Consider the following 22,247-nt stretch of genomic DNA (forward strand, 5'->3'; position numbering starts at 1 on the left):
CTCCTTACTTCCCGCTGTAGCGTGACACAAGACAGGGCTGCCTGATCTCCCCCCTCCTGTTGAGCCTCTTGCAATTGCGTTGCGATCTTCGTCTGATGTGCGTGGCATTGGAAGAGGTGAAGTGGAGCATAAACTGTCATTATATGCCGATGACTTACTTTTGTATATAACAGACCCCCAGATGTCTTTACCTTCTGTTATGATAATACTTCAGAAATTCAGTGAAATTTCAGGTTATAAGATAAATGTTTCCAAAAGTGAACTTTTTCCATTAAACCCGACTGCACAGTCTTATCCATCTGACTCCTACCCTTTTAAAGTAGCTCGTGATTGCTTTACATATTTGAGCGTCATCATAGCTCAAAGAATTCATGATCTCTTTGAGCTCAATTTTGCTCCGCTTTTGGAACATACCAAAGTGACTTTTGATAGGTGGTCATTACTCCCTTGTTCATTAGCTGGCAGAATAAATTTAATAAAAATGAACATTTTACCCAAATTTTTATATCTCTTTCAAACTGTACCCATATTTATAAAAAACTCTTACTTTTCACATCTTAATAAGATTATTTCTGATTTTATTTGGAATAAAAAGCCACCTCGTATTCGGAAGGAATTTCTACATAGGCCGAGAGCTCTCGGGGGCATGGCATTACCGCATTTCCATCTTTATTATTGGGCCTGTAACTTGAGAGCTTTAGCATATTGGCTTCAGGCTTATAAAGAAGACAGTCCACCCTCCTGGCTACAGATTGAAGCAGACATCTCTCGTCCAACATCTTTACCTGCTCTGTTGTACTCAACAATGCCTATTGCACAACAGCATATGATATCTGCCCCCTTACTGAGCCAGTCTTTGCGTATCTGGACTCAAGTGTGGAGACACTTTGACTGGCATGCAGGATCAGTTTGTGCCCCACTGTTAGCAAATCATCAATTTCTTCCCTCATTTCGCTGTAACTCCTTTCAGGTTTGGCATGAGAAAGGAATGGTGTCATTTAAGGATCTGTACATAGCAAATATTTTTGCCTCATTTGGCCTGCTTAGACCAAAATTTAATTTACCAAACTCTCATTTTCTAAGATACTTGCAGGTTTCAGATTGGCTTCGCAATCATACCAGATCATTTCCAATAATTCCTGAACAGCAGCTGTTCGACACTTTGTTCCCAGCTGATCACAATATCTATCCTATACTTAAAGCTTTCATCCTATCAAACAGCTTCTTGTGACGCATTAAAAGAAGCATGGCAGACTGATCTAAATATTAACTTTAAAGATACTGAGTGGTCAAATACAATGTCAAGAATACATTCCTCATCAATATGTGCCAGGCATGGACTGATTCAGTTCAAAATAGTACATAGACTTCATCTATCTAAAGCCAGACTTTCAAAAATTTATCCATCAGTTACTGACTCCTGTAATAGATGCAGTAACTCTCCTGCAACTTTAGCTCATACTTTCTGGCATTGTCCAAGACTTTCAGAATACTGGTTACCCATTTTTAAGGCACTGTCCAAAATACTTGGAAGACCAATTACCCCAAACTCTCTTACAGCCATTTTTGGAATCCAACCTGAGGACAGTAATCTGCCAAAGACTCAATCGAACTGTATAGCATATGTCACTCTCCTAGCTTGAAGGCTTATTTTAACACAATGGATACACCCCAACCCCCCCTCATTCAAACACTGGGCCAGGGATACATTATACTACTTGAAGCTAGAAAAAATACGTCTTTCATGGCAAGGTTCTAAGGACAAGTTTCTCCGTATCTGGCAACCTTTTATTTTGTATCTGTTGGCGCAGATATAACATCATTATATTACAAGTTTATCTGTAAGGACAGCTTGTAGGTGACTGCACACCCCCCCCCCCCCACCCCCTTTTTTTTGTTTGTTTGTTCTTGCTTTGTTTTGTTTTTCTTGTCTGGTCTGTTCGTGTTTATTAATAAATAACTATTATCTTTATGAAGGTTTTTTTTGCTGTACTATTAATATTACAAGTATTGATACACATTTTTTTTACCTCTCTTTTTTGTATGTTTTCGAAATGGGTAGGGAACGGTTAAAAAATTTACATTTGTTGCGAAAATAATTATGTTTGTGATCATTGAAACTTTAAATAAAGTTGTGAAAAAAAGAAAAACAGAGGAAAAAAAATATTCCAAACAGAAAAGAAAGATATTTATTTAAAGAAAAACTAAACAAAAAAATAAAGTGCAACAAAATGATGTACCCCAAGCACATAACAGCGTGGAATTGTGATAGGATGCCACCTGTGCAACAAATCCAATAGTGACATTTCCAAGCTCCTAAATATTCCACAGTCAACTGTCAGCTACATCATAAGAAAGTGGAAGTGTGTGGGAATGACAGCAACTCAGCCACCAAGTGGTAGACCGCATAAACTGACAGAGCGGGGTCAGCGGATGCTGAGGCGCATAATCCCAAGAGGTGGCCAACTTTCTGCAGAGTCAATCTCTACAGACCTTCAAACTTCATGTAGCCTTCAGATTAGCTCAAGAACAGTGCACAGAGAGCTTCATGGAAAGGATTTCCATGGCCGAGCAGCTGCATCCAAGCCATACTTCACCAAGTGCAATGCAACTCGTCCAAGTAGTAGTGTAAAGCATGCCGCCACTGGACTCTAGAGCAGTGGAGACGCATTCTCTGGAGTGACTAATTGTGCTTCTCCATCTGGCAATCTGATGGACAAGTCTGGGTTTGGCAGTTGCCAGGAGAACCATACATGTCGGACTGCATTTGCCAAGTGTAAAGCTTGGTGGAGGGGGGATTATGGTGTGGGGTTGTTTTTCAGGAGCTGGGCTTGGCCCCTTAGTTCCAGTGAAAGGAACTCTGAATGCTTCAGTATACCAAGCCATTTTGGACAATTCCATGCTTCCAACTTTGTGGGAAGCATGGAACTTGCCCCTTCCTCTTCCAGCATGACTGTGCACCAGTGCACAAAGCAAGGTCCATAAAGACATGGATGACAGAGTCTGGTGTGGATGAACCTGACTGGCCTGCACAGAGTCCTGACCTCAACCCGACAGAACACCTTTGGGATGAATTAGAGCGAAGACTGAGAGCCAGGTCTTCTCATCCAACATCAGTGTGTGACCTCACAAATGCCCTTCTGGAAGAATGGTCAAAAATTCCCATAAACACACTCCTAAACCTTGTGGACAGCCTTCCCAGAAGAGTTGAAGCTGTTACAGCTGCAAGGGGTGGACCGACGTCATATTGAACCCTATGGATTACAAATGGGATGTCACTTACATTCATATGCGAGACAAGGCAGGTGAGCGAATACTTTTGGCAATGTAGTGTATGTTCAGAAATCCTACAAATATTGGCGGAGTAATGCGGGCATACATTTAAACCGAGTTGTGAACAAAAATACAATTGTGTGTACTTGTGTGTTGTTGTGCTTGCCGTGTGTGGTCAAAGCGTAGAGGACAGTTTTATGAAAGATCCAAAGACATCTAGATCTTTTCTCTTGTGGGCGTGTAATAACAATACACAGTGTCAAGTGAGATGCAGATGTTGAGGTCTCAGAGAGGACTCAGGCTCATTAAGGCAATGAGGTAACAAAGGTTTTGAAGCAGACAAATAAAGATCTTAAGAAGAAACATTATAAGTTAACCATATGATTATGCTTGCTGAAATATATATACATTTTTGAAGTGTTGATTTGATTAAAGTAATGATTCAGATGATTTATAATGATTCAGATGATTTATTATGTTCAAATTGAGAAGAATGATTTAAGAAGTAATTCTGTGTGAAGTAATCCTTGTTTAGGCTCTGTGTGTGCGTACAGGCCTCACAGGCTTGTGTGTCCAGGCCTTAAGAAAGCAGAAGTGCAGTAAACAACAGTCACCATGACTCGGCAGCCACAATGACATTGCAGCCTCCTCAGAAAAAAGGGAAGTTTAGCAAAAACCCAAGAGGGTTGGCTGAAATGTGCGTGTGTTAAACAGAATGTGGACACTGTGTATTTGCTGTAACAACATGACTTCTGTATTACTGCTGTATGTGATGACAAGTTGATTGCATAAGTTAGACGGTGTCAGAGGGCGTACCTAGCCAGTTTTGTGTGTCTGGAGAGAGTATAAGAATGGGAGAGCAGAGACATTATGGGGGAGTTGTTCGCCGGAGCTGCCAGAAGAGCTGCAAAGGGAACTTGGCCGGAGTTCTGAAGAATCTTCACCTTCCTCTTTTGCCCAAGAGACGGGAAGACGACGCGGGACTTCGGCTCCAGAGATCGCTGAGGACATCGTTGGAAGCAAAGTCTTTTTCTGACTTTGTTCAACAAGCGAAGACCACACTCTGCCAAACGGAGAGTCCTAAGAGGTTCTGAAGTTATCCAGAAGAAACCAATAGAGGGAAGATCCGACTACGCCCGAAGAGGCAAAGGAGGCAACAGCACTGGGCTGTTCCCCTCCCCGGGGCTGGGAGACCCAGTGATCCACTACAGCCTGAACAGACGAGGGTTTTTCCATCACCACCATACCACAGAGAAGACAGCTGGGGCGTAAGCACTAACGTTCCAGCCGATTCCAGAGATAACTGCCAGACCACGATTGGCTTACAGGACTCCTCCGCTCCCCCCTGCCGAGGGATAAGATCCTTTTGTTCACAAAGAAGACATCGTACCGAGTCCTCTGGACAACTGAGTGCTTTTCCCAGACGCAAGACAAGACCGAGTGATACGGTAGTGGCCACGCTGTTCGCTCTCTCTCCTAAATTCAATAATTAGAGAAGATTGTCAGGTACGCTCAATTTAGTTACTTTAGTATCATTTTTAATCAGAAATAATTAATTGTTTAATCATGAATTGATGCTGTGCTCTTGCTAAACTTGCTTAATAAAATGCTCTATTGCATTTAAAGAGAAGCCTAATGAAATTATTATAAACCACTGAAAATCTGCATAGTGGTAAAAAGTTAAGTTGATTGTGTGCATTCAATCCAATGGTTCTTAAAGGTTACTTAGTCCAAAGTGAGAGTGTTTAAACATTACCCCTGAGGTTAGTTCTTTCCAAACCTCTAAAACGAACCCAGGAATAGCACCAAGTGCATGCAATTCCTTAGAGAGAAGCTGTCCGATAACGAATGTGAATGATAGATCAATTCTACTACTTAGAAAGGCTGCTTGGTGGGATAGCATTTATCAGATAAGAGGGGTGAGACTTTCGGATGCAAGGCAGTTAGAACCTGGGCGAGTGTCTCTCGATTCCAGCTTAATTTATTCTGCTGAAACCTGTTAGGTGAAATACTAATAGGCAGATAGAATCTAACCCTTTAAACGGAGAGCTGGACCAAATTTAACCTGAGGCAAGGGTTAAAAAAGGCTAGACTGGCGAACATGGCGTCCCTGGGTGGGCATGAGTGAAGAAAGAAGTGTCCAAAAGAAGATTCTGAGGGTCTGGCACCGACACCTAGAATCAACCGCCAGAACCTTTCAGTGGAAACTGGGGAAGAGAGGGCTAATCTCTTCTGACCGAGGGTCCACGCTGCAGAGATCGGGGAAGGAGAAGACGAGACCTTCTGACCGAGGATCCACAGCACGGGTGATCAGCCGACAGAGAGACTCGGGATCATCACGCCTGATGGGAGGTACAGTGAGAACCGCAGGCTAGAAGAAGCCGCAGTGACCTTGGGCCAGCGCATCCCAGAAAAAAGGCACCGCGGAGCAGCCAGACGAAGTCTGCACTCATCCCTGCTCAACGGTCCTACGAGAGGTTTTGAGGGAGCAGACGACTCGAGACGACAAAGACGATGGCTGAGAGCCAACGAGACAAAGATGTACTCATCCCTGATAAAGAAGAAGAAGCGACGGCCCCACAAGACGACGCAAAAGCCGGAGGGTCCGGTGAGCGAAGAGAAGAAGAGCCATCCTCCGAAGCCTCAGTGCCGGGGGAGACGACGATCGACGAAGTGGTGAGGGACTCCACTTCAAAGAAAATACGCCCAGACCTCACTCCAGTCCTCCAGTACCAGATTGTCCTGGCAGGTAATGGGTGGGATACCTGGGAAGAAGAAATAAAGAAGCATGTGCACAACTTTAACCAGAAGCTGACAAGAGAGCAACTGAAGAAACAACTTCAGGAGAGCCTCGACAGAGATGGGTGCTTCACCTCCCATGAGCGGGTGGGAGAGCACTGGCTGACGGTGCTAGGAAGCATGACAACACTGCCCAAGTCGAAGGAAGGCGTGAGGCAATGGTTAATCTGGTGGGGTGAGTATCTGAAAGAATCAACAAGAGGTGCTCCAATGTCAAAAGTTGTCATGATATTGAGTCCTTCTGCAGAGTATGACGCTGTGGTAAAGATGCTTGCCAAAGAGACGGGAGTAGTTCCAGTTCTGATCTCCAACAAAGTGCGGGCAACGGCAATCCAGAAGGACCACCGAGATGTGCTGGGGCCTATACATGAGTATAAAGCCTCAAGAAGTGAGATGACGGTTGAAGAGGACCGGCGAAGCGAGCAGACGTACTCAGGGTCCGTGAAGGAGTCAGATGAAGAAGACCCAGATGCAGAGGGACCTGAGTATGCCGGGCCGCCAAGGCCAACAGGGTTTGCCAACTGGGAGACTCTGCAGGCAGAGTTTGGTGGACCGAGCCGTCCATACCCGATGCCTCGACCAAGTCTCGCAGGGAACTACTCTGCTCTGACTCCTGCAGGCCGTGAGAGGGTGCAAGCAACCGACGAAGTTCTCCAAACCACACAGAAGGCCCTTCAATCCCTGAAGGCGTACCAAGCCGCATACGCCATTGCAGACTACCCAGTCGATGATCTCTGCACCGGGGACGAATCGATGAGCGACAAATCCGAGAGGACTCTCCCCACCTTACCACCGTTGCCCACAGATGGTAAGAAATTCAGCAACCAGACGGGCGCCACAGCTTACTACATCGAGGGAGACCCTTGGCAGTACCACGCAGATGCCCTGCTGGTGATATCCTCCTCCATCCTGAAAGTCAGAAATACAGCTTTCAGAAAGGCTCTCGCACGCAGAGGTGGCGAAGAGTACAAAAAGGAAAGGGAAGAAGCCAGTAAGGAGAATAGAAATCGTCCAGACGGATGTAGATCTGTAGTGGTAACCAGCGGGGGAGATTCAACGTACTACTCTATAATCCATGTGATAGAAGATGAATATCGTGATGGAGATGACATTGAGTCATACAGAAGAAGGCTGTATGGTGCCCTGATCAAAGGACTGGCGAAAGCAAATGACCTGAAATACAGGAGAGTGGTCATTTGTGCTGATGGACTGAGATCCAACACGCTGCCCTGGGAAGTGGCAGAAGAGGCAGCCACAAGAGCGGCAAAATGGCAGCTGATGGCGCATGAGGTCTGTAATGAGTTAAAGCAACTGGTGGTCATGACCTCTCAAGCTCAGAACAAGGAGCGGAGAGATCGCATACTGAAGCCCTGCAAAGATGCAGAGAAGGCGAGGGGCCTTAAAGCAAAAGGGAAAACTGATCGACCAGCAGAAGATGGAGCAAAGATGCCTGAGGCGTTCAGCCCTGAACGGGAGAGAAAATCGTCCACACCTGGTGAAACAGCCCCGCCTGGAGCTTACCCTGGGGGTGAGCACAGCTATGTCCAGAGCCAGCCTCAACGTAAGTCCCTGGTGCTGTGGAAGCATGAGACCCCTCCAGAAGCTGTGGTACAGAGGCTGTACCTACGGGACCAAGAAGGGGCCATGGAAGGCGCAATCCCCGAAGGTGACTATACCAACCTGCAGACCACTGGGCAGGACCCAAGAGAGCAGAGAACACCAAGGACCCCTGTACCTACAGGCCCAGCAGTTTCACCCATCACTCCAGGACCAACGCCTCCTGTCCCTAGACGACGCACCAGTTTGGAGCCAAGACGTGTTACCGTCAACCCAGCACCAGAACCAGATATCGTGGTGAGCAGCAGTGAGTCATCTGATGAAGAAGAAGGACAAGAAGACGACCAGTCACTAGAATCAGTCCCCCATCAGACACCTAATCCTCCAAAAGACCTCAGAGTGGGCACCAGAAAAGGTGAGAAGAAACCAGTGGAAATGGTGTCAGTAAGAAGAACCTCAGAAAGGTTGGCAAGAGATCCAAGCTTCGGCCCCATAAAAACCAGAGATGAGAGGCAAGCATACATGCCAGAGGTCGGCCAGACCAGCTATGATGTGCCAGTCAGCTGGGCTGAAAAACCAGATGAGAGGAAAATCCTGCCGGTGAGTGCTACATTCGGGGAATGGGCTAATATATTGATGATGCCTAGTTATGGAACTCTAGCAGCATGTACGCAGCTGACAGCTGGTTTCAGAACGGCCTTCATCGCCATAACCCATGATGTGATGCTTCGGAGAATGAAGAGGGCAGCATACAGCTACTCCAAAGAAGTGGAAAGGACAATGTTGGAAGACTTTTCCGAGGATGAAGAAACCGGAGAGAGACCCCAACAGCAGCCACAGCCACAGGAGGCCCCAGCAGCATCCGTGGCTGGAGCAGCAGGTAATGCAATGAGCCTGCTGGCACCAGCCCAAGGCTTCACAGAATTCAAAAAGGTCAAAATGCTGGTGAAGGACAAAGAGTCTGGGCAAAGCATGGTAAATTACCTGAGAGACAACTGGTCACTGGTGAAGAACACTACTACGTGCGAAGAAGCCAGAAAGCTGTGGCTGACCTATGCAACAGGTAACACAGTGAAAGAGGGAGAAACCTCTCAGAGCCATTATGACCGGTTGGTGCTTGAAGACTCAGATGACGAAGAGAGCTGGTTACTCAGAGCTAGAGCAAGGCTGGAGAAGGGACAGACCCTCACCCTCATTTGGCATGAGATCAAGGACAAAGTTCCACCAACAAGGTATGTAAGAGCCCTGAGAATCCTGACTAAAGGCCAGAGGGATGAGGTGGACTTCGCCGCCATGCCATATGAAACTACAGTATCCCAGCTCAGTGCAGCAGTAAAGGGGTGGGACCTGAAGAGGAGGTTCTACCAGACGAGGAAAGAAAAAGAGTCACAACAGCAACCACCAAAGGCTAAGCCACCACAAGAGACCCCTCAACGACCGAGAGAACCAAACCAACCACAGCGTTCTCGGTCCTGGCCTAACCCACCAGTCCCCAGAGACCAGACAAGACCAGCCCAGAACAAGCAACCATTCCAGCCTCGACAGACCCAGAAGCCGGCGGGTGAAAGGAAGAGTGATTACCTGCCCCCAGAAGAATACAGAAAGCTGACCCCGGAGCAGAGAGACGCCCTCCGTGCCGCTCGCCAAGCAGCGGGCACTCAGGGGTCTGAGAAATGATGGCCCAAGAGGCACGGGTCACCCTGGAACATGCCTACTGGAAGGGGGATGAAATCTACACTGATGTGGATGCAGTCCCTTACCAAGTAGACTCCGGGGCAGAGGTGTCGATGACCCGCAAGAGCCTCGACATAGCAGGACACCTACAGGCCCAACTAGCTGATGGAGCAGTTAGAGAGTTCCCATATGCAATTTGGAAAGGAATTGTATGGGTTCTTGGGCCTTTCAATCTGGTAACGACGAAAGACCTGAAGCGGCTACATCAACCCAAGAAGAACATGCCAGTCGAGAGACTGAAGAAGTTGCGGGCTCGCATGATCCGCTTCACACTTCAACAAGAAGAGTTCCAGCTCAAGCAGTGGTACAAGCCAGTCGATGTAGAAGAAGTCGCAGCACAGAAGGTTGAAGAGAGTGATCTGTCAGCTACAGGAAAAGAGCGGCTGAAGGAAATCATCTCCAGAGCCAAGGTGGCGAGGTTCAAGAATGATTGTGGGGATCTTGGGGAGAAGTACACCCATACTATCATTGGAGGAGTGCATCCAGCGGTCCGCCAATATCCCCTCAATCCAGGTGCAGTAGAAGAAATGGACCTCATCGTCAAAGAGCTGAGCGCACTGGGGATAATCCAAGAAGAGCCAAATCCAATAACCAACAGCCCGATCCAGGCAGTGAAGAAACCTGAGTCGGCGGGAGGAGGATGGAGGTCAGTGATCAACTTTAAAGCCCTTAACCGACGGACGACCGCGAACAAGGCAAGTTTGATCAATCCCCAAGGCACCCTGAAGACCCTACAGGTCAAAAAGTACAAGTCATGCATTGACCTAGCGAACGGATTCTTCTCCCTGTGCCTAGCCAAGGCCTCACAAGGCAAAACAGCATTCACGCATAAAGGGAAAGCTTATGTGTGGACCCGATTGCCCCAAGGCTTCAAGAACTCGCCAAATGTGTTCCAAGCCGCTGTAATGGACATTCTACAAGGACTTGGAGCAACAATCTACATTGACGACGTGTTCATCGCAGACGACTCTGAGGAAGAACACCTGGAAAAGCTGCAAAAAATTGTTGAGAAGTTGACAACTGCAGGCCTAAAGCTGAACCTGAAAAAGTGTCAATTTGGCCAGTTTGAGGTAAACTACTTAGGATTCCAGGTCTCAACCGACCTAGGGATCTCTGAAGGATACCGAGAAAAACTGGAGCAAATTAGACCTCCAGGATCACTGAGAGAACTACAGCAGATCCTAGGTTTATGCAACTACGTGAGAGACCATGTCCCTGGGTATCAGAAGTATGCCAGATCGCTGTACACAAAATTGAAGAAAGCTGAAGACCAGCCTGAGGAGGACCACGACAAGACTTGGACATGGACAGCGACAGACCAGCACCATCTGGAAAAACTGAAGAAGGCGATCCAGGGAGCCCTACGATTGGAACCCAGGAGCCTGACAACCAGATTGGTAGCTGAGACGAGCTGCGACGATGACGACGCCGTGGTAAAAGTCAGTAACGAAGGAGCAGGAATTGTGGCTCTATGGAGCTACACACTGACATCCGTGGAGAAGAAGTACCCGCCAGAAGAAAAGGAATTGGCAGTCCTGGCAAGATACTGGAGCGCCCTGAAGGACCTGGCACAGGGTCAGGGCATTAAAGTCAACACCCAGAGCCAAGTACACCGATTCTTGAGAAAGGCCACTGTAGAGAGTACCAAGGCAACCAATGCGAGATGGGGAAGATGGGAAGACATCCTACTAGACCCAGACCTCGAGATTGGGCCAACTCAACCTGCAAGTAAGAAAGCACCAAAGCCTGAAGAACCAACAGAGGATCCATATGAATGGACTCTGTACACCGACGGATCGAGAAAGGGTCCAGACAGCACTGCCTATTGGGGCTTCATCCTTAAGCAAGGTGAAAAAGAGCGTTACCGACAGAAAGGTAAAGCAGAAGGCAGCGCATAGACAGGAGAAGTCACAGCAGTCCTAGAGGGCCTGCTGGAGCTAGAAAAAAGAAAGATTAAGAGAGCTGGAGTAATAACAGATAGTTCTTACTGTGCACAAGCTCTGAATGAAGACTTAGCCATTTGGGAAGAAAATGGTTTTGAAACTGCTAAAGGCAAAACGGTAGCACACCGTGATTTGTGGCAAAAAATTGCCGAGTTAAGAATGAACATGGACCTCGAAGTGAGGCACCAACGGGCCCATACGAGAGAAGGGGCCCACTGGAAGGGAAACGACGAAGTGGATCGTTTCGTCCAGATGAGAAAATTCGTCTTTGTCGGGATCGAGGAATGGGACCAAACCCCGAAAGGAAAAATCGTCCCAGAGAAGTACGTGGAAGAAGTGGTGCGGGCCGTACATGAGGCGCTAGGCCATGTGAGCACGCTTCCTACCCGTAGGGAGCTGGAGAAGCTGCAACTCTGGATTCCAGAGCGCCGTGTGCGACAAGTACTGAGGGCCTGTGAAGTATGTGGTCGATACAACGCAGGACGCCGAGGGCGAAGAGTAGACGGGCTCACCATCAAGAGCACTATTCCCTGGGGTTCTATCTGCATGGACGTAGCAGGCCCAATGGGGGTTACAGGGAAAAGAGGTGAGAAATACCTTTTGGTGCTGGTTGATTCAATGTCAGGCTATGTGGTTACTAAACCAGTGAAGAAAGCTAACGGCAACAGTGTAGTTAGCATGTTGGAACAGACCTGTGGCATACTGGGGGTGCCAAAAGAATTGAGAACAGACAATGGGACACACTTCAAGAATGCAAAAGTGGATACATGGTGCCAACAGTATGGGGTGATGAGGATTTATTCACCTCCATACACGCCACAAGCAAATGGAGTGGTTGAGCGAGCCATTGGGCTGGTAAAGAACTGGATAGGCAAGAATGCAAATTCCAAGGAATGGAGCACCAAAACCCTAGAAATAGGAAAGGCCCTGAACGACAGACATCGAACTGATAGGCCTTCCCCTTCCGAGGAGCTGAATCAATGCCCCTTTGTGTCAGAGGAAATAGGGCGGGGCTCTGAGGATAAGATGGCAGCACCAAGCCCTAAAGTGCCATTCCAAGTTGGACAGCGAGTGTGGGTGAAGGCCAGAGACGCACCCACGGGCACAGCGGTGAAAGCCAAATACGAGAAGCCTGACATAATAAAAGAAGTTTTGGACAGCAACACAGTTTTGCTAAAGAAAGGAGGAATCCAAGGAGTAGAGCAGCTTAAGCCAGTTCCAGACTAGAGAAAACCAGGAATCAAAAACCATGGCTACGAGCACACAAGGCTTACCACCCTTCATCGGAGTAGCCAACGTTAAAGGGGTGGTTACTATGCGGAGAAGTACTACGGGACTCTGGGCAGGCAGAGCCCTGAAGAAATTGGACTACGCTAAAAAGGGATTCCTGTCAGAAGAAAAAGAAATGTTAGAATGGAAGAAGATGAACAACAACTGTGTGGTTTGCTGGAAGCCAACCACCCTGACGGTCCAATGGGAAGGACCAGGGCAAGAGAAACCTATGAAGGTTAAGCCAAAACGAAGAGAGATGAAAAGTCTGCACCATAAACCAGTAAAGGTAACTGATGCCTATGTTTGTGGGTTATGCAGAATAGATAAGTTACCCAGGCTGATCGTCATCACCCAATGGGATCTACGTGGGGTAAGACCAGAGACTGCGGAGTGTGCTTGTCAGTGGGACGGGGACATGCTCTACCATTGCAGCAGCTGTAGCCTCCAGAGAAAGTGTGGACAGCTGGTGCAGACTGGTGAAGCCGAAGGATGGCAGGTGAGGAAGATGGTTGATCCTCTCCAAGCGTTGGAACCAGGGGAGATTGAGGGCGACGAAAGAGAAGTGTCAACCTCAGCCTGGACCCCCGAGGGTGAGGGAGAGCCATCAGCACCGCCACTGTATCCACCGATACAGGATGAAGAAAAGGGAGCCACCAAGGGTGAGGCCCGGGAGCAACCGCTCTGGAAGAAGACCATCCAGAGGGCCTGGCCTTACAGCACGGCTTCAGCAGAAATGATGTCTCCGCCACTAGCGACAAAACAAGTCCCTCTGGTGTTCAGGGTCTATCGTGACCCAGAGGGGCCCAAGTATACATCAGGCATGGAAATGATTCCAGGCCCTCACAGGGAGATGGCACAAGCGCATGGTTGGGAAGGACCATGGGAGCTAACTACCTGGGATAGGTTAGTGGAAGAAGTGTATGCTGATTCAACCATCCCCCTAGTAGACGCTGGACCAGTGCCAAGAGAAGAAGGTGCCAGAGGCACGAATCTCTACTACAGTGTCACAAGCCTCGATGCATGGGGCCACTCGGGCATGAAAGCCAAAGAGAAGTCTGCAGAGTACAACGTGACACCAGAAGACTGGCGCTGAGAAGGAAGTGTCCAATTGGTGAACTCCTGGGTGTCAAGGGCAGCCACGCCTACAAGACCGCATCAGACGATGCAATTAAATACAATTAAATAATAATAGTGAAATTATCTGTATCTGACAAGTTTCTCAGTACAGTAAGAGGGCAGATTCGGATGCTCCACATTTCTTAAGTCTCATTTAGCTCAGTATTTATGATTGATTCTTAAACTGCAGTAACTATCTGTATCTGATGAGTTTCTCAGTACAGTTTAAACAGGGCAGATCCTGGCGATGTTCCCCGCTTCTTAAGTCCCATTGACTTCAGTATTTATTATTAATGAATAAACTACAGAAATTATCTGTATCTGATGAGTTTCTCAGTACAGTATAAGTGAGGACAGATCCGGGCGATGTGCCTCATTTCTGAAGTCCAAGTGAGCTCAGCATTTATTATTGGTTAATAAATTGCAGTAATTATCTGTATCTGACGAGTTTCTCAGTGCAGTATAGAGGGCAGATCCGGGCAATGTTCCCCATTTCTTAAGTCTTATTGAGCTCAAAAATTATACCCAGTTCTGATTGTTACTACGAGTCTCTAGTCTCAATCATCTGTGCTTTTAACTCCCAACAGCTAATAGATTAGCTTGCATGTGTCTCCTCGACGAAGCAGAATAACCACTAACTTCACGCAGTGGCCTGGAGTGTGCTTTTGAAAAGGAGTTTGTTTATGTTGTCTGATCTGCCGCGATCACGTGAGATAACTGTGCCGATAATAAGCATCGCTATCTTAAATTAGTTTGTAAGCTAAATATTTGGTGCAACCAGATCTTTTCCTCTCTGTTGCCAATAACATCACTGACGTCTTATGAGTGTTTCCGGGTCAAATAAGCCTAAAGGGCAAGACCCCGACGCCATTTTTGTAAAATCATGACATAACTGTTTAGCAAGTATTTCAACAGTATATAAACACATACGAAATAGACGCATAGTACATAGACAATAACTAGACAGGTAACTATGTTGGCTCTATAGCTGTATATCAGGGTAAGGTGCCCAGGCTATCCCTTCTTGGTAGCAACAGGGCTTGGTAAAGGACCATCTGCAACAATGTCTCCTCCAATGCCACAGCCAGTCGGGTGGCAGCTTCTTAATGCCACTGTGCCATGCTGCTAGTTAGATGTGTGACAGGTACATTTAGAGTGGTGTTATCCTGTTGTACTTTGGTAGTTTGGCTAGAATTTTCAGTACCATTGCAGGCTGTCTTTGACAGAGAAAGTAATGGACAGCAGTGGCTCGGCATTTGAGTTGCAATGTGTCACTGACAGTGGCCACTAGATGATAGCACTCTCGAGCCTTCTGGGTGACCTGATCAAGTAATGCCTCTGGCAGGATCCATTCTCTTCCATTCCAGGACCTCTAAGTGTCAGTGGTTTTCCTCAATAACTTGCCCTGGTTTGTGGATATCTCACTCAGTTCTTCAAAATTCTACGCCACTTTTCACATTATTGAGATGAACTTGTGTGGAAGTAAGTATATGAGCTAAATATTTAATGATGGATTCACAGAAAACTGGTTTATTAAGAACTGATTCAGTGACTTAACAACAACACAGAATGGATGTCCAGCAGTTGGTTTAATCTAAATCCACCTGAACAACAATTGAAAGTGTCATGGAATTACTCATTTAACAATTCAGATTTGAACACTGACACTGCGGCTATGGTTGCTTGTCAATATGGAATTGTCCCTGGTGATCACTCTCTCAGTTTGCAGTCTGTGCAAAGATGAGTTTATGAATGGTTCAAAGAATAGTAAGGCTATGGACATAAACATACAATTGTAAGCATAAATTAAAGCTGCAAGCAGCATTTATCAGGTCCTCGCGTCCTTGCTGATCAGTAAAACCAAGCATGTCCAAAAGGTGGTGCTGCGACTGAGATTGTATTTCTGTGTTTGGATGTGCTGAGGGTCAGACTCTGATCACACATGTAAAATTTCAGGCAGAATGGAGCATGCACTGGCTATTTATATGTCTGGTAATTATACATATGGTTGTCAATTACATTTTCATGCATCTTGACGAGTTACATATGCCTACCAAATTTCATAGCTGTAGGTGACATACACTGGCCGTAGTTTCAATTTGAAATTTTCCAGGTGGTGCTCTTGAGCCATTTTTTCCTCACACCTATATAGTTCCCCCGAAAGACAAAATTTTTAGCTGGTCCTGGTGTGTGTGCCAAGTTTGATGCATTTTCAAGTGTTTCTTGACCCTCAAAAGTCCAAAGGAAAAGTCAACCAAAGAAAGAAGAGAAAAGAAATGAGAAAAATTATTCCTTGCATTTCAATACAGTCCAAGCACTATTCGGTGCTCGGACCCCAAAAATGTGTAGCATTGTGCTTGGGATGTATGTGCATTTATGGTGCTTTTCCATTAGTACCTACTCGGCTCGACTCGATTTAGGTCGTTTTCTATTACAATTGAATACTACCTCAACGCGGGTGGAGTTGTCATAGCATGGCACCTCGGAAGTTCTTTAACATTACAAATGCAACACAACAATGGAGGACATGGAGGCGATGGTACATGTACTGCTCAGTCTATGGCTTTTGTCAGATTCAAAGTAAAAGAAGAGTCAGAGAAAGCTGAGGACAGCGAGTTGAAACACTCAGGAGACACACGGGAGAGTTTGGGAGACGATACAGCAGCATCAAGCCAAAGACAAGAGGATATGAACTAGACAACATTAGGGATGTGCGGACTAGTCGTTTAATCGCTTAACCGCCGACTCATTTATTAAATGTTTAGTATTTTACTAGTCGGTTAAACGCTAGTGTGCCCCCCCACCCCGACCGGGCGCCGCCATGCAGCTCTACGCTCGGCCGTGCGCCGCACGCTCGTCCCGTCTGGGCTACCCGGTTGATCCTGCCAGTAGCATATGCTTGTCTCTTTTTTTCAACCCCCGCTATCCCCCTCATCATTAGCGGTGTTTTGACCACTCCAGCTACACCCACCACGTCCCTTCCTGCCACCCCGAAGCAAAGCATCGGCTCCAGTATGTGCTGATCGTGGACTGTCATGACACACCGACCCGCTGCCGTTACGCACAGATGCAGCGGCACTTTCTGTCTCAGTGGACGACTGAACATCTTCATCAGAGGGTGAATATTCCTCTTCAGAATATGAGTAAGCCATTACTTGACAAAGTACTTTGTCAGCGTTGACCAGACCTCTCGGTACGGTGAGTTTTTCTCACTCTAAAATGTGCCGTCTTGCGCTCTGATACGCTCCGATGGCGAGTCTCCTCTCCTCGGTTTTCAAACTCTGTAAACTCCAAAACTTTGAATGAAAACACGCCCACAACTGATGCTCAGATTGAAGTTCCAGATGTCCGCCATCTCCTGGTGTACAGTACATGAGGAACACGAGGCAGTATATTTGAAGCTATGGCTTGTTATGTTCAGCAATGTTGCTTGTCGCAATATTGCGACTTTGGCGCTTAAAGGGTTAAATTGCAAGTTTTCCGAACCGACTAGTCGCCAATAAAATTAGCGACTAGTCGGTTCGGAAATTAGTCGAAATTCCCATCCCAAGACAACATATGAGGGTAAGCTAATGCCAGTTTGCTACAGTTATCATACACTGCTCAAAAAAAAAAAATTAAAGGAACACTTTTTAATCTAAGTACTGCATCAAGTCAGTCAAACGTGTAATACTGATCCGGTCAAGTAAGTAACAGAGGAGGTTTTTAGTCAGTTTCCGCTGCTTTGGTGTTAATTGAAATTAACAATGGGTGCACTAGAGGGGTAACAATGAGACAACCCCCAAAACAAGAATGAGTTTACAGGTGAAGGCCACTGACATTTTTTTCCTTTCTAATGTTTTGTGACTGGTCACTAGTTTTGCATTTGGCTAGGGTCAGAGTCACTTCTGGTAGCATGAGGTGATACCTGGACCCTACAGAGGTTGAAGAGGCAGTCCAACTCCTCCAGGATGGCACATCAGTGTGTGCCATTGCCAGAAGGTTTGCTGTGTCTCCCAGCACAGTCTCAACAGCATGGAGGAGATTCCAGGACAGGCAGTTAGTCTAAGAGACCTGGACAGGACCGTAGAAGGTCCTCAACCGATCAGCAGGACAGCTATCTGCTCCTTTGTGCATGGAGGACCAGGATGAGCACTGCCAGAGCCCTACAAAATGGCCTCCAGCAGGCCACTGATGTGAATGTCTCTGACCAAACAATCAGAAAGAGATGTAACGAGAGTGGTCTGAGAGCCCAGTGTCCTCTAGTGGGCCCTGTGCTTGCTGATCGGCACTGTGGAGCTCGGTTGACATTTGCCATAGAACACAGGAATTGGCAGGTCTACCACTGGCATCGTGTGCTTTTCACAGATGAGAGCAAGTTCACCCTGAGCACGTGACAGACATGAAAGGATCTCGAGAAGCCGTGGAGAACATTATGCTGCCTGTAACATTGTTCATTGTGACCGGTTTGGTGGTGGATCAGTGATGGTCTGGGGAGGCATATCCATGGAGGGACATACAGACCTCTACAGGCTGGACAATGGCACTCTGACTGTCATTAGGTAACAGGATGAAATCCTGGGACCCACTATCAGACCCTACATTGGTGCAGTGGTCCTGGATTCCTTCTGGTGCAGGACAATGGCCAGTCTTATGTGGTAAGAGAATTCATGCAGTTCCTGGAGGATGAAGGAACTGATGCCATTAGCTGGCCCCCATGCTCACCTGACCTGAATCCAATAGAACACCTTTGGAACATTATGTTTTGTTCCATCTGACGCCATCAGGTTGCTCCTCAGACTGTCCAGGAGCTCAGTGATGCCCTGGTCCAGTTCTGGCTGGAGATACCTCAGGACACCATCCGTCGTCTCATTCAGAGCTTGTCCCGACATCGTCAGACTGCATACAAGCCCATGGAGGCCATACAAACTACTGAATACCATTTTGAGTTTCTGCCAAGGAATTTCAGAAAGATGGACCAGCCTGCCACATCAGTTTTTCACTTTGATTTTGGGGTGTCTTGAATTTAGCCCTCCTGGGGGGTTGATAATTTTCATTTCCATCAAAGAATGTGGCATCTTTTCATTCCTAACACATTATCCAGTCCATGTCAATATACATAACCAATTTGTTTTTCCCCGCATTGAAATATGGTATGTTTTCAAAGTGTTCCTTTAATTTTTTTGAGCAGTGTATATCTGTACAACTCTGTAATGGCTGCAATTTATCACTATTAGGTATTAAAATATGTATGCTATATATGTGTTTCAGATGGCTTCACATCGCAAAATTATTGCTGCAAACCGTTGGTCTGGGCGTGACTGTGAAATGACTGTGATACCCAGCTGGTAAAGTCTATGGTGCTTACTTGCTGTGTAGTGGGGCAGCAAGGCAAACCTATTGTGCATTTTGTGATACAAGCACCAAATTTGGCACAAATGTACATTAACATATTGCAAACATTTTCAGATATTGGGCCACTTGGAATTCTCTCTTTATGTCTGCCATATTGGATTTCAAAATGGCTGCCATTTGAGATCTACATTTGCGATTATCTGTGGGTCAAATGCTGCTATTGACTTGATTCTGGTGTCTAAATGTATGTATTTGAGGGCAAGGAATCCAATGGTAACAAACTGCATTGCGTATTTTTACCAATGGGCCGCCATACTGGATTTCAAAATGGCTTCTTTACATTACATGGCCGCTTCTCGATCTACATTTGTATCTTAGGATCTAATGACTTGATTCTGGTGATGGTGGTGGTGGTGGTAGTAGTTGTTGTGGTATCTGTAGTGGCAGTGATGATAAAACAGAAATTTTACATTTAATTGTGTCATTCCAGGTTCATTGTTGGCGTTGCTGGTTATTGTTCTGAAGACAGTTCCACCATGTCCAAGAGGTTCAGACTAGCTCATGCTGAGCTAACTTCACCATCAACATTACCGCACCTCACCACAACTGACTGGAGGTTATGCTTCATATGTCAAGAGGACAAGACGGAGACACTGACTAAACCTGACCAATCAAAGACAAAAGACATTGGTAGTGGGTACAGTTCACTCGCAGAGAATTTGATCAAATTCAGTGAACTTGGGGAGCTTCCAAGATCATTTCACTTGGAAAGACTCAATGATGGTCATGGCATTGAAGCTGCAATGGTTGCACATGGTGCACAATATCACCAGACATGCAGGCTCCAGTACAACAACACCAAACTACAGAGGGCACAAAAGAGAGCACTCAAGAAAGAAGGTCAGAGAGATGAAGAACAATCTGTATGCAAACGCACCAGGGCACATTCACGTTCATCGAGTACAGAGAAGGTCCCAGAAACTTGTTTCTTCTGTGGACAACCTGCTGGGGCTAAAAGTCTTCGGAAAGCTGCAACATTCCAAATGGACAGACGAGTGCGTGCCTGTGCAACCCTTCCTGGTGATACAGAACTGCTTGGCCGTCTCAGTGGTGGGGACATGGTAGCGTTGGATGCCCAGTATCACCCACAGTGCTTGATAGGACTTTACAACCGCACAAGAAAGGTCCAGTCAACAGGACCACAGGACTCAGACCAAGAGCGAGCAATGTCGGCTGTTGTCTTCGCTGAACTCGCCCTCTACATTGAAGAAACCAGACAAGATGAGGAGACAGCACCAGTATTCAGATTAGCTGATCTTGTCCACCTTTATCAGTCCAGAATGGAACAGCTTGGAGTGCAGCTCGACACGAGAGTCCACTCCACACGACTGAAACAGAGACTGCTATCTCAGTTTCCTGACATGCGGGCACACACCAAGGGGAGAGACATCCTGATGGCATTTGAAGAAGATATCGGTGCTGCTCTTGACAAAGCCTTGGAGCTGGACAGTGATAGTGATGCAGTCCATCTTGCCCGTGGTGCACACATTGTTCGCCATCATGTTTGGAGAAGCCAAGCCCTTCACAGGATTCCCAGAAGGATGTCAAGAAGAATCTGTGTCACCGTTGCTGCTTGCCCTAGTCAGGATGATCCTAGAGGGACCCAGTATCAAGGACCAGATGGCAGACACTAACCCTGCAGCAATTACCACAGCCCAGATACTGAAGTTCAACAGTGTCAAACACAAGCGAACATGTGGCACCACATCATCCACCTGTGTCAGGCACAGTGTTGCACAGGAGACCCCACTTCCAACATACATAGGGATGATGTTGCATGCTCATACACGCAAGAAGGAATTGGTCGACAGACTGTCACACCTTGCCCTGAGCATCTCTTATGATAGAGTGCTCCAGGTCTCAGCACAGATGGGCAACAGTGTCTGCCAACTGTTTCACAGAGAACATGTGGTCTGCCCTCCAAAGATGCGTGGCAAAGTGTTCACAACTGCAGCAGTAGACAACATAGATCACAACCCTAGTGCAACAACATCAAAAGATTCCTTCCATGGTACCGCTATCTCCCTCATACAACATCCTTCTTATACTGGTGAAGGAGTGAATCGGAGCATCGTCCATTGGATTCCTTGCCCTCAAATACATACATTTAGACACCAGAATCAAGTCAATAGCAGCATTAGACCCACAGATAATCGCAAATGTAGATTTCAAATGGCAGCCATTTTGAAATCCAATATGGCGAACATAAAGAGAGAATTCCAAGTGGCCCAATATCTGAAAATGTTTGCAATATGTTAATGTACATTTGTGCCAAATGTGGTGCTTGCATCACAAAATGCACAATTCTTTTGAATATTTGGGCTAAACCGCCCCACTAGTGCTCTGTATAATCTGTGTGAAGATTATAGGCAGACTTATGAGACTTCATGGGATGTACCTGAAGCAGCAGCACCTAAGCCTGCAGTGGCATAAAGTGTAGAGGAGGAGGGCAGAGATGTACGAGATGCACTGATGCAGTACTTGTTGTGCAAAAGTTAAAAGCTATTCTTCTTGTTATATATATATATATATATAACAGCAACCTTCTGCGCACCCTGACAGTGTCGCGGAAATATGATTAGGCCTTGTGCCTCCCCCAGGTACTCTTCTGTTACAATTCCACACCTCATCAGGTTACAGGAGAGTCCCCTTTCTTTCTAATGTTTGGACGGGAACCTCGGCTCCCTGTCGATTTTCTGCTGGGTCGAGTCCAGGACCCTGTGCCGGGGAAAGTGCAGGATTGGGTGGCTGAGCATCAGGCGAGGCTCCGGGTAGCCTTTGAGGGTGCTCATGATCGGTTGTTAGCAGCTGCTGGTCGCCGTAAGGAACGTCATGACCATAGGGTCCAGGATGAGCCTCTGCGAGTTGGCCAGCTGGTTTACCTCCGTGACCACAGTGCTAGGGGCCGACACAAAATCAGTGATATTTGGAGTTCTGTGGTGTACGAGGTGCTGAGAGCCCCACATGGCGAGGGTGTAGTTTATACCATTGCTCCCACTGACAATTTGTAAAAGGCGCGCAATGTGCATCGTGATATGTTAAAGGCCAAAATAGGGCCTGATTTGCCTGGTCCTACTTCAGCGGCTTCTCTTGTTCCTCTGCTGCCATCAGTGCCTGAGGGTAATTCCTTTAGTGATGATGACGCCAACAAGCGAGCAC

Source organism: Acanthochromis polyacanthus, chromosome 12, assembly GCF_021347895.1.
Source record: "Acanthochromis polyacanthus isolate Apoly-LR-REF ecotype Palm Island chromosome 12, KAUST_Apoly_ChrSc, whole genome shotgun sequence".
NCBI classification, from domain to species: Eukaryota; Metazoa; Chordata; class Actinopteri; family Pomacentridae; genus Acanthochromis; species Acanthochromis polyacanthus.